This window comes from Micromys minutus, assembly GCF_963924665.1.
Source record: "Micromys minutus genome assembly, chromosome: 17".
NCBI classification, from domain to species: Eukaryota; Metazoa; Chordata; class Mammalia; order Rodentia; family Muridae; genus Micromys; species Micromys minutus.
In genome coordinates, this window is record NC_137952.1 from 17,521,412 (window position 1) to 17,532,212 (window position 10,801).

Here is a 10,801-nt window from a genome sequence, read left to right on the forward strand (position 1 = left end):
TCATGTAAGCATAAATATAAAAGCCGTTAATAAACCTTAAGCGGGGGCCGGGTTAATGAAGTTGTTTGGTTTTTGTTCTGGTGTATCACTACTAGAGAAGAGAATGAACCACGATTTATGCAGTCTACAAACAGAGCTTGCTACTAAATGATGGCTAAGAAAACATAAGACATTGGGATCCCCATCATGCAAGACAAATCTGAGGGTAATGTTTATCTTTTATTCTGTAGAAGAAAAATGCTGAGCAGGGGGAAAGATGGGATGATTTAAGATGAGGCAAAAATATTTAACTGCAGGAATTTCTTTGGTTTTATGTCCTATCTTAAAAGCTCAAGCAATTTGTACTCTCTATGTTGTATTACCCAAATATTTAGCTTAGAACTTTAGGCACCCTCTTGCCAAGTAATTTGAGAAGAATAGCAATTTGAAATTTTCTGTGATCATATTAAACCAAGAAACATTTAGAAGTGGCCTTTCAGAATAGCTTATAACCAGGGTGTTTTTTTTTATATTCCTATGTTTATGAATATTATATGTAATTTAAAATCCATACAATTTAATTATCAGTAAATACATTTATTTTTATGTTTGATAAAAATAATGTTAATGGTTTAATATACTAAATGCTCACCTGATAAAATATGTGTGAAACAAAGTAAGCATATTAACAAGTTGAAAATTATGTAGTTTTAGCATAGTATGAGACAAAATGAGTTGCACAAAATGAGCCTGAGTAACTATTGGTGTCTTATAGTAGCCACAATTTGTAAAATAATAAGACTCATTACCCTTAACACATTGGAAATGATTTATACTCGTAAGTAACGAGTTCTAATCTGAGACCTTCAGTGCTAAGTTCTCCTGCTGCAGTCAAGGATAAGTACTGAACAAATGAATTGTATTTCTCCTGATGGCTAGATTGCTAGATTATGCTTTATCAGTGTAAACTCAAATTTTTTGGCTGAATTAGTTAATTAGTTAATTAGTAAAATTCTTTTACACACACACAGACACACACATATTATATATCTATATCTATATCTATATATATATATATATATAGATATATATATATATCACAAATCACAAAGTTAATATGTATTTTTATGACTCTGCCATATATCGAAGAACCTAACTACAGTGATGCATTAGAGGTAATATTTGCCAGGAAGCAAACAGTAAGATTACTAGAGATTCCAAATGGTTTTGGTACATGCCTTTAATATCAACACTCAGGAGGCAATGGCAGGTGGACCTCTGAGTCTGATCTGCAAAGCCAGTTCCAGGAGAGCCAGGGCTACACAGAGAAACATCTCTCTTAAACAAACAAACAAAAAAGATTACTCGAGATCCACTCTAAATCAGTCTTTCGGGAGCGGGTGATGTAAGAAGAATGGAGAAGAGGGAGATGTAGATGAATAGCTGTTGAGAAATTCACAATAATGGTGCAGTTGACCTTCCCAGGAGCTCTGCTTCAGGAATAGCCTTTCAAAATGATCTAGGCAATGAAGTTGGAATTTTATAGCTCCATATTTTCCAGTCACTGAATATAGGTTCTGCAAGTAACAGGAACATTACTCTGTTTGAGACATCACACTTCAAGATGAAGTCATCTAGCTTTTCATCTAGCTTCTCACTACAGTTTAATCAACTGCCTTCAACATCTGGGTGCATTTAAATATGAATTTGGTGGACTGGGAAAGTTGGACAGAATGCTAGCTCATTCAACACAGTGACTTTGTTTCTGGGACTATACATGAACCCATTCTCCCTATCTCATAAAGCAGACAAACATTACTAGCCCTTCCAACTCTCCATCTTAATTCAGAGTTTAACATCAAAAAAGTACTAAGTGAGAGTTGCTGAGTGGCACCCTACCCCCATAGACAAATGTTAGGTTCTCCCCACTCCCAGCAAGGTGAAAGCATAAGAAATCTTGGATCTTCAAATTCTGAAGATAGAGTCAAGCTCCATCAGAATCAGTAAAAGGAATCCAAAAGAATAGTTGCCAGATTATGTCAGAAAAGTGTGTGTAGTAAAGAAGAAATGTCCCTAAACTGTAACTAAATAGTGTTGCAATTCTGAGAGACCCTAAAGGTCAGCTCAGTGTTTTTATTGATCATGATCAAGGTTGTTTATGGTAGGAATAAGTCAATATATAATCATCATTATGGCTTATTTGAGTACTTAGTTTAATTCATTTAGTTGGTATAAACTATATGTGTCAATTATATGCCAGGCACAATGTTAACCATATGTAACACATTTTTTTTCATTCATAGTCCAGTGGAGAGACCAGCACAAACTAACAATTATGAAAAAAGATGAGAATTTTGTTGAAAAGCCATAGGAGCAATTTCCAGAACATAATTAGAGTTGTGTAATTTAAAAAGTTGAAGTATGCAAGGAGACCCCAATGGAGGGTTTAGAGAAAGAACTGAAAGAGCTGAAGAGGATTGCAACCCCATAGAAAGAACAACAATATCAACCAACCAGATGTCCCATAGCTCCCAGGATCTAAATCACTAACCAAAGAGCACACATGGAGGGACCCATGGCTCCAGCCACATATGTAACAGAGGATGGCCTTGCCAGGCATCAGTGAGAGGAGAAGACCTTAGTACTTTGAAATCTTAATTCCCTAGAGTAGGGGAATGCCAAGGTAGTGAAGTGGGAGTGTGTAGGTGGGAGGGGGAGCATCCTCATAGAAGCAGGGGATGGGAACCAAGAAAGGAAATAACATTTAAAATGTAAAAACATAAAATATCCAATAAAAAGAATGCAACAAATAAAAAATTAAAGTATCACCAACATATTTATATGTATAATTCTCTTTCAATAGGGAATATTGCCATAGGGAAAAATGCAATTATTTTCAGCAACTGTGGCCCTCTCTGCAGGGGCTGCTTATAACTGAGATAAACAAAAAGATTTTAGGAAGTTCTCAGCATTGAGAACCTTTCTTCTCTGTCATTTGCAAGACCACAGACCACTTTATAACTTCCATTCCTTCTCTTTGTGTGCCAGGATATGTGAGTAAAATATTCTTTAAACGAGAACACAAGAGCAAATTAGACACAAATATGACTAAACACTCTTGTTAGAGCAGTGCAAATTGATGATGCCAAAATGTGCACACATTCCTTAGCATCTAAGCTGTAAATGAAGGCTTTGCTGATTTTCTTCTCATTCCCAACTGCCACTCTGAAGATATTTTCTTTGTTAATCATCTGCTAATTAATAGAATTAGAACTCTTGTGTGTCACAGAGCATTGTGACAACTGTGTCTAATTAATCAAGATTGTTCCTTCTTTCCCTTATTTCCTTTCCCTTCCCCCAACCTTCTTTGATTTTGGCAAAAGCCGTACATTTGTAAGCAAAGAATGCACACTGCTCACAATGGGCTTTGCCTAATGTAAACACCAGGTATATAAACAGGTGGTTATAATACCCTATATATTTAATATGAACTCTATGGGTAATCTTGACTTGTCACATTAATAAGACTCAGAATCACCATATCTCTGAACATAACTGTGAAGCCACCTTAGAGAGAATTACATTCAGTGGGAAGATTTTTTTGTGAATGTGTGTAGTACCATTCCATGGGCTAGAATTCCAAAGTGAATTAAAAATGGTAAAAGTAAATAAAGCCCGAGGATTGATACCTCTGTGTTTCCCAACTGTTAATACAATGTGAGCAGCCACACCACACTCTCACTGTCACAGCAAGAGCTGCTATCACCAACATCCCTTCCCCATGATGATGGATGGCTTTCAGATCACCCACCAAAGCCAACCCATCCTTCTATTACTTGATTTTGTTAAGCATTTCATTACAGCAATAAGAAAATAAATCAATGAACTAAATATATACTTATATACCTACATATAAATGCATAGATGTACACATAAAGCTAACAAAAGTATGAATGGAAAATAGTTATATTATTTGGGAAAAAATTCAAGAAAAAATTCTCAAAAGATACTATGGATAAGACAGAGGATAGTACAGTAGTAGCCAACCTTCAAGAGGACTCCCAGTGACCCCCATATCTGAGTTTACACACCTTTGTATGGTCTCATCCCACAGTGTGGGAAGGCAGACCTCAATAACCAACATAGTATGGTAGAAGTAATACTGGTATTTGCACTTCCTGAGCATGATATCGGTGAAAGCTGCTGCCTTGGATAATGGGATCACTTGTTCTAAAAAACGCCAATTTTTTTTCATTAAACAACTTTATTTTAAATAACAAAGATAAATTGTAAGCATTTTTGCATAAAAGTATATGAATACATTTTTGTCAGTGCTTGGCTTTTTTTTTTTTTTTAAAGGATTGATAGTGTGCATTATGATCTTACTAGTTACAATGAGCATAAAGTACATGTAAAACAGGATGTAACCCCGAATCAGTCAAAGTTTTCTTGGTGTGTAAGGATTAAGTATAATGGTTTTTTTTTTTTTCTTTTTTCTTTTTCTTTTTTTTTCTTTTCTTGAACTGCACACAGTCTGTGAGTTGTTTCTGGAGTGTTCAGAGCTTTCTGGGGTTAGCATCCCAATATCAGTGACTGCATATTATGTCTGTTCTTTTGTGACTGGGTTATCTTACTCAGGATGATATTCTCTAGATGCAACCATTTTCTTAAGAATTTGGTTAAGTCATTGTTTCTGATGGCTGAGTAGTACTCCATTGTGTAAATGTACCACAATTTTTGTATTTATTCATCTACTGAAGGACATCTGGGTTCTTTCCAGCTTTTGGCTATTATAAATAGAGCTGCTATGAACATTGTGGTGCATGTGTCTTTGTTGTATATTGGACTGTCTCTGGGGTATATGCCCAGATTTAGAATAACTGGGTCTTCAGGTAGTAATATGTCCAATTTTCTGAGGAATCACCAGACTGATTTCCAGAGTGGTTGTATCAGTTTACAACCCCACCAACAGTGGAGAAGTGTTCCTCTTTCTGAACATCCTCACCAGCATCTGCTGTCATCTGAATTTTTGTTCTTGGCCAATCTGACAGGTGTGAGGTGGAATCTCAGGGTTGTTTTGATTTGCATTTCCCTGATGGCTAAGGATGTCGAGCACTTCCTCAGATGCTTCTCAGCCATTTTATATTCCTCAATTGAGAACTTTTTGTTTAGCTCTGTACACCAATTTTTAATAGGGTTGTTTGATTCTCTGGTGTCTAGCTTCTTGATGTCTTTGTATACCTTGGATATTAGGCCTCTATCTGATGTGGGGTTGGTAAAGATCTTTTCCCAATCTGTTGGCTGCCATTTTGTTTTCTTGGCAGTGTCCTTAGCCTTACAGAAACTTTGCAATCTCATTAAGTCCCATTTGTCAATCTTTGACCTTAGAGCTCAAGCTATTGGTGTTCTGTTCAGGAAATTTTCTCCTGTGCCTATGTGTTCTAAGGTTATCCCTACTTTCTCATCTAATAGTTTCAGTGTACCTGGTTTAATGTGGAGATCTTTGATCCACTTGCACTTGAGCTTTATACAGGAACAATTTTTATATTATGAAAAATATCTCAGAAATCCTTAAAACAGTTATCAATGATTTGGGATTCATGCAAGACACTTAACCCCTTTAAATATGTACCAGCTCAGTGAAGTGACTCTACCCGGTACTTAACACCTAGTGTTGAAAGACTTCAAGTCAGAATTGCCCAACTGAGCCACTAGAAAATTCCTCATTCACAGACATGTAGAACAGGCCTTTAATTATTGGGTACTTTGTTTGTTTGTTTTGATCCTGACAGTGGTGATATTTTTAATGTGCTTTCCCTTGTTTCAAAGCACAGTGTGAACTTTGACTTGTATACCACATTTTATTTATTCTTTTCTTCAACAGCTACTATTTAAATTACTCTACTTCTTAAAACTTTTTGAATAACACTAAAAACAGTATTTTCTTAAGATATCTCAAAATCTCTTTTACATTTATTCAGAAATAGGACTGATAATTCACATGGAAACTCTATTTTCAATTGTCTAAGGAACTTTCTTACTGTGATTGACAGTGACTGTGCCACTTTATATTTCCATCTAAAAGTACACACAAGTTTTTAATTTTTCACACCTTTATCAATTCCTGTTGTTTCCTAATTTGTATTATCATAGGGTTTTGTTTGTTTATTTCCATAATGTCCACTGCATTGGTTATAAAGTGTGTTTATCTCGCTATGCTTTGATTTGCATTTCCTAATGATTAGTAATGTTGAAGATTTTTAGTAGTTTATTGGCCTCTTGTAGATAATCTATAAAGAAATATCTATTCAAGTCTTTTTCCTATATTTTTCTAATCTTCGTGACTTTATAGTCTCATACATTTATATATTAGTGTTTAGTCAGCCTCATTTCCCTCGTACATCTTCATAAACTCTGGCTCGCACCTTTCTTCTCAATAGGTCCCTATCCTACTTTAATGTCTTCCTTTTGGGTGAGAACAGCTGAATTTAGTTAGTTAGCTGCCACAGTATGCTAGAAAGCCTAACCAATAGAATGGACCATGTGGTGAATAGATTTTTATGGCTTAAAGACAAGGTAGAAAAGCTGATAACTTAATCAATTTCAATTATTAATTTTTAAAAGCCTATGAAAGGAACATGAAATTATGAATATGAGACTCAAAGAACAATTTTCCACATGAAGCGTTGGTTCTTTGAAAAACTAGATAAGTCTGACAAGTCCTGTAAGACCTAAACTGAGTCTTATCTATTTGAGGTTCCCATGAATGGAATGAGAGATTGAGGATCTATGCATATGCAAAAGCAAGAAGTTTATTAGTCCAGTGCACTGGGGTGGCCTACATCCAGAAAAAAAGGTGACACCAAAAGGCTCCTACAAGCAGTTTTAATACTTTTTGGGGGTGCAGGTTACATCAGCAAGGTTATAATTTAAATTTATTGGCTAAAAGTGTATTGATCTTTAAACCTGTTGGTTAGTGAGCATATTCGTCAGGACCCTGTCTGAGACCAGGAGGTCAGATGGCTATCAGTCAGGATCTTGTACAATTCTTCTGAGAATGATTTACTTACGGAAGTCCCTTAGGCTGAAGCAGGGTGAGCCTCTGGGCCATTGATTCTGCTGATATGGGAGAAGAGGAAGAATTTTTTTTTATTAGATACTCTTTATTTACATTTGAGATACCCTGCTTCAATCCCCTTCCCCCTTCATTTGCCTTCACCAAAGTGTACTCCCTTCTGATCCCCTTCTCCACCCCATTGCCTTGTCATTCCCCTACAATAGGAAAACATGCCCTCTCTAGAACAAAAGTCTCTTCTCACATTGATGCCAGACCCTTCTATCTTTAGCTACATATGCAACTAAATCAATAGGTATGGTTGGTATTTACTCCATGGGAGTTTTGGAGGGTTTGCTTGGTTAATACTGTTGTTATCTTCCCATGAGGTTGCAACCCCTTCAGCACCTTGGTTCTTTTATTAGCAACCTCCTTGGAATCCGCAAGTTCAGACCAATGGTTAGCAACAAGCATGCACAGCTGTACCTGTATGACACTTCCATAGTACCTAAGGGGGCATCTCTGTCTGATTCATGCCAGAAAGTGTTTTTTGGGATCAGCTATAGTGCTTGAATTTGGTGACTGAATATGTGGTGGATCCCCAGGTGAGGTGGCTTCTGAGTGATCTTTTCTTCAATCCTTGTTCCTCTATTTGACCTTGCATTTACTCCCATGAGAGTTTTGTTCTCTTTTTATAAGACTGAGGCATCCCAATTTTAGCCTTCCTTCTTTTTGAGCTTCATAATATCTGAATTGTTTCTTGGGTATTGGGTATTCAGAGCTTTCTGGGGCTAGTATCTGCTTATCAGTGATTGCATCCATGTGTGTTCTTTTGTGACTGGGTTACCTCACTCAGGATGATAGTCTTTAGTTCCATCCATTTGCTTACAAATTTTGTGAAGTCATTGTTTCTAATAGCTGAATAGTACTGCATTGTGCAAATGTACCACGCTTTCTGTATTCATTCATTTGTTGATAGGCATCTGGGTTCTTTCCGGCTTCTGGCTATTATAAATACTGTTGCTATGAACATGGGTTGCTATGAACATGGTAGAGCACGTGTCCTTGCTATGTGTTGGAGAATCTTTGAGGTATATGCCCAGGAGTGAAATAGCTGGGTTTTCATATAGTACTATGTTCAATTTTCTGAAAAACTGCCAGACTGATTTCCAGAGTAGTTGTACCAGCTTACAACCCCACCAACAGTGGAAGAGTGTTCCTCTTTCTCCACATCCTCACCAGCATCTGCTGTCACCTGAGTTTTATATCTTAGCCATTCTAACTGGTGTGAGATAGAATCTCAGGTTTGTTTTGATTTGCAACTCCCTGATGACTAATGATGCAGAACATTTCTTTAGGTGCTACTCTGGTGTTCCTCAGCTAAAAATTCATTTTTAGCTCTGTATCCCAATTTTTAATAGTATTATTTGATTCCTTATAGTCTAGCTTCATGAGTACTTTGTATATATTGGATGCTAGCCCTCTATCAGATATAGAATTGGTAAAGATCCTTTCCCAATCTGTAGGCTGATGTTTTGTCTTCTTAACCATGTCATCCTCACAGAAGCTTTGCAATTTTATAAGGTCCCATTTGTCAATTCTTGATCTTAGAGCATAAGCCAATGGTGTTCTGTTCAGGAATTTTTCCCCTGTGCCTATGTGTTTTAATCTCTTCCCCAATTCCTCTTCTAATAGTTACAGTGTACCTGGTTTTATGTGGAGATCTTTGATCCACTTGGACTTGAACTTTGTACAAGGAGATAGGAAAGGATCGATTTGCACTCTTCTGCATGCTGACTGCTAAAAAGGCTTTTAAAGAGGCTGTCCTATTTCCATTGAATGTTGCAGCTCGTTTGTCAAAGATCAAGTGACTATAGGTGTGTGAGTTCATTTCTGGATCCTCAATTCTGTTCCATTGATCTACCTGCCTATGTCTGTACCAATAGCATGCAGTTTTTATCACAATTGCTTTGTAATATAGCTTGATATCAGGGATGGTGATTCCCCCAGAAGTGTTTTTATTCTTGAGAATAGATTTTGGTATTCTAAGTTTTTTTGTTATTCCAGATGAATTTGCAAATTGCTTTTTCCAACTCTATGAAGAATTGAGTTGAAATTTTGATGGGGATTGCATTGAGTCTGTAGATTACTTTTTACAATGTTGATCCTACCAATCCATGAGCATGGGAGATCTTTCTATCTTCTGAGAATTTCTTCAATTTCCTTCTTCAGAGTCTTGAAGTTATTGTCATACAGATCCTTCACTTGTTTGGTTAGGGTCATCCCAATGTATTTTATATTTTTATGACTATTGTGAAAGATGTCGGTTCCCTAACTGTTTTCTCAGAATGTTTATCCATTGTGTAGAGGAAGATAAATGGTTGTGTTAATTTTATAACCAGCTACTTTGGTGAAGTTGTTTATTAATTGTAAATGTTGTCTGGTGGAATTTTGGGGGTCACTGAAGTATACTACCATATCATCTTCAAATAGTGATATTTTTACTTCTTCTTTCCAATGTGAAGAAGAGGAAGAATTTAAAGAATGTGTAAGGTGGGAATGCCAAGGGTAGAGAATTTTATACTGGGATTTCTTCAGTCCTAGTCAATCTAACCAAATCAAGAAAGATCTAAATTGAAAAAATTAGAGATGAAAAGTGAGATGATATAACTGATTCCAGAAAAATTTAGAGGACATTTAAGACTAATTTGCAAACTTGTATTCTAATATGCTTGAGAATCTAAAAAGAAAATGAATATAATTCTAGACATATAAAGCCTACCAAAATTAAATCAAGACCATTGATCTATGACTGGAAGACTGGAAGTGAGTCTTAACTACCTGGAGACACCCCCCTCCAAGTGAGACAGGAGGACAGAATTTGATGCAAACTCAAGAGGTTTCTTTTCTGATGAGTCAGGTCGACCTTGAATCAGCCTCTCATGGCGAATGACAAAAAGGTGACCCTGAATGGCTATAACAAAGTGTTTATACTTTTTAGAGGTACAGGTTACATGAGCAAGATTACAGTTTAAACTTATTGACTCAGCATATTGACCTTTGAATATATCTGCTAGCAAGCATGGACAGATTATGACATGCATTCAAACTCTACTTGGGACCAGAGGGTCAGGTAACTACCAGTCAGTACATTCTATGGTTTTTCAAGAATGTTCCTGTTCCTCCCAAGAACTGTGTGTGAAGAATGGAAGTTGGCCTCACCTTGACTTGAGGCAGGTGAATACAAGGCTGGCAAAAGCCCCTAGGTTCCTTTATGACAAGCAACAATGTATTAATGAAAAGAATCCTAAAAATGAAGGCCTAGGATTGCAAAAAATTCATTGCCAAATTCTGTATTTAATATTTTTTAGATTATAATTATAATTATTTCATTTCTAGTTTTCCTTTCTATCTTCCAAATCTTTTCATTTACCCACCAACCCCTAACCTGGTCCCAGCAAGACAGCTCATTTCTGTATTTAACAGAAGTAGGCAGAACTCTGAATTATTTTACAAAGTTAAAAGGAAATGTGTGTTGATTGCTGTCTTCTAAGATTTAAATGGCTGAGGTCGTGGGATGTAGCTTCTTAGTATTATAGGGAAAAAAAAAAAAACTAGAGTAAATGACTGGATTGTTATGTAAAGTAAAAACTCCTGCTGGAGATGAGCTATCCAGAGAACTTCTTAGAATAGCAATAAAGAAATGCTTGCAGAACTGTCTCAAGCAGAACATGGAGAAGTGTCTAGAGATTTCCAGAGAAAGCTATC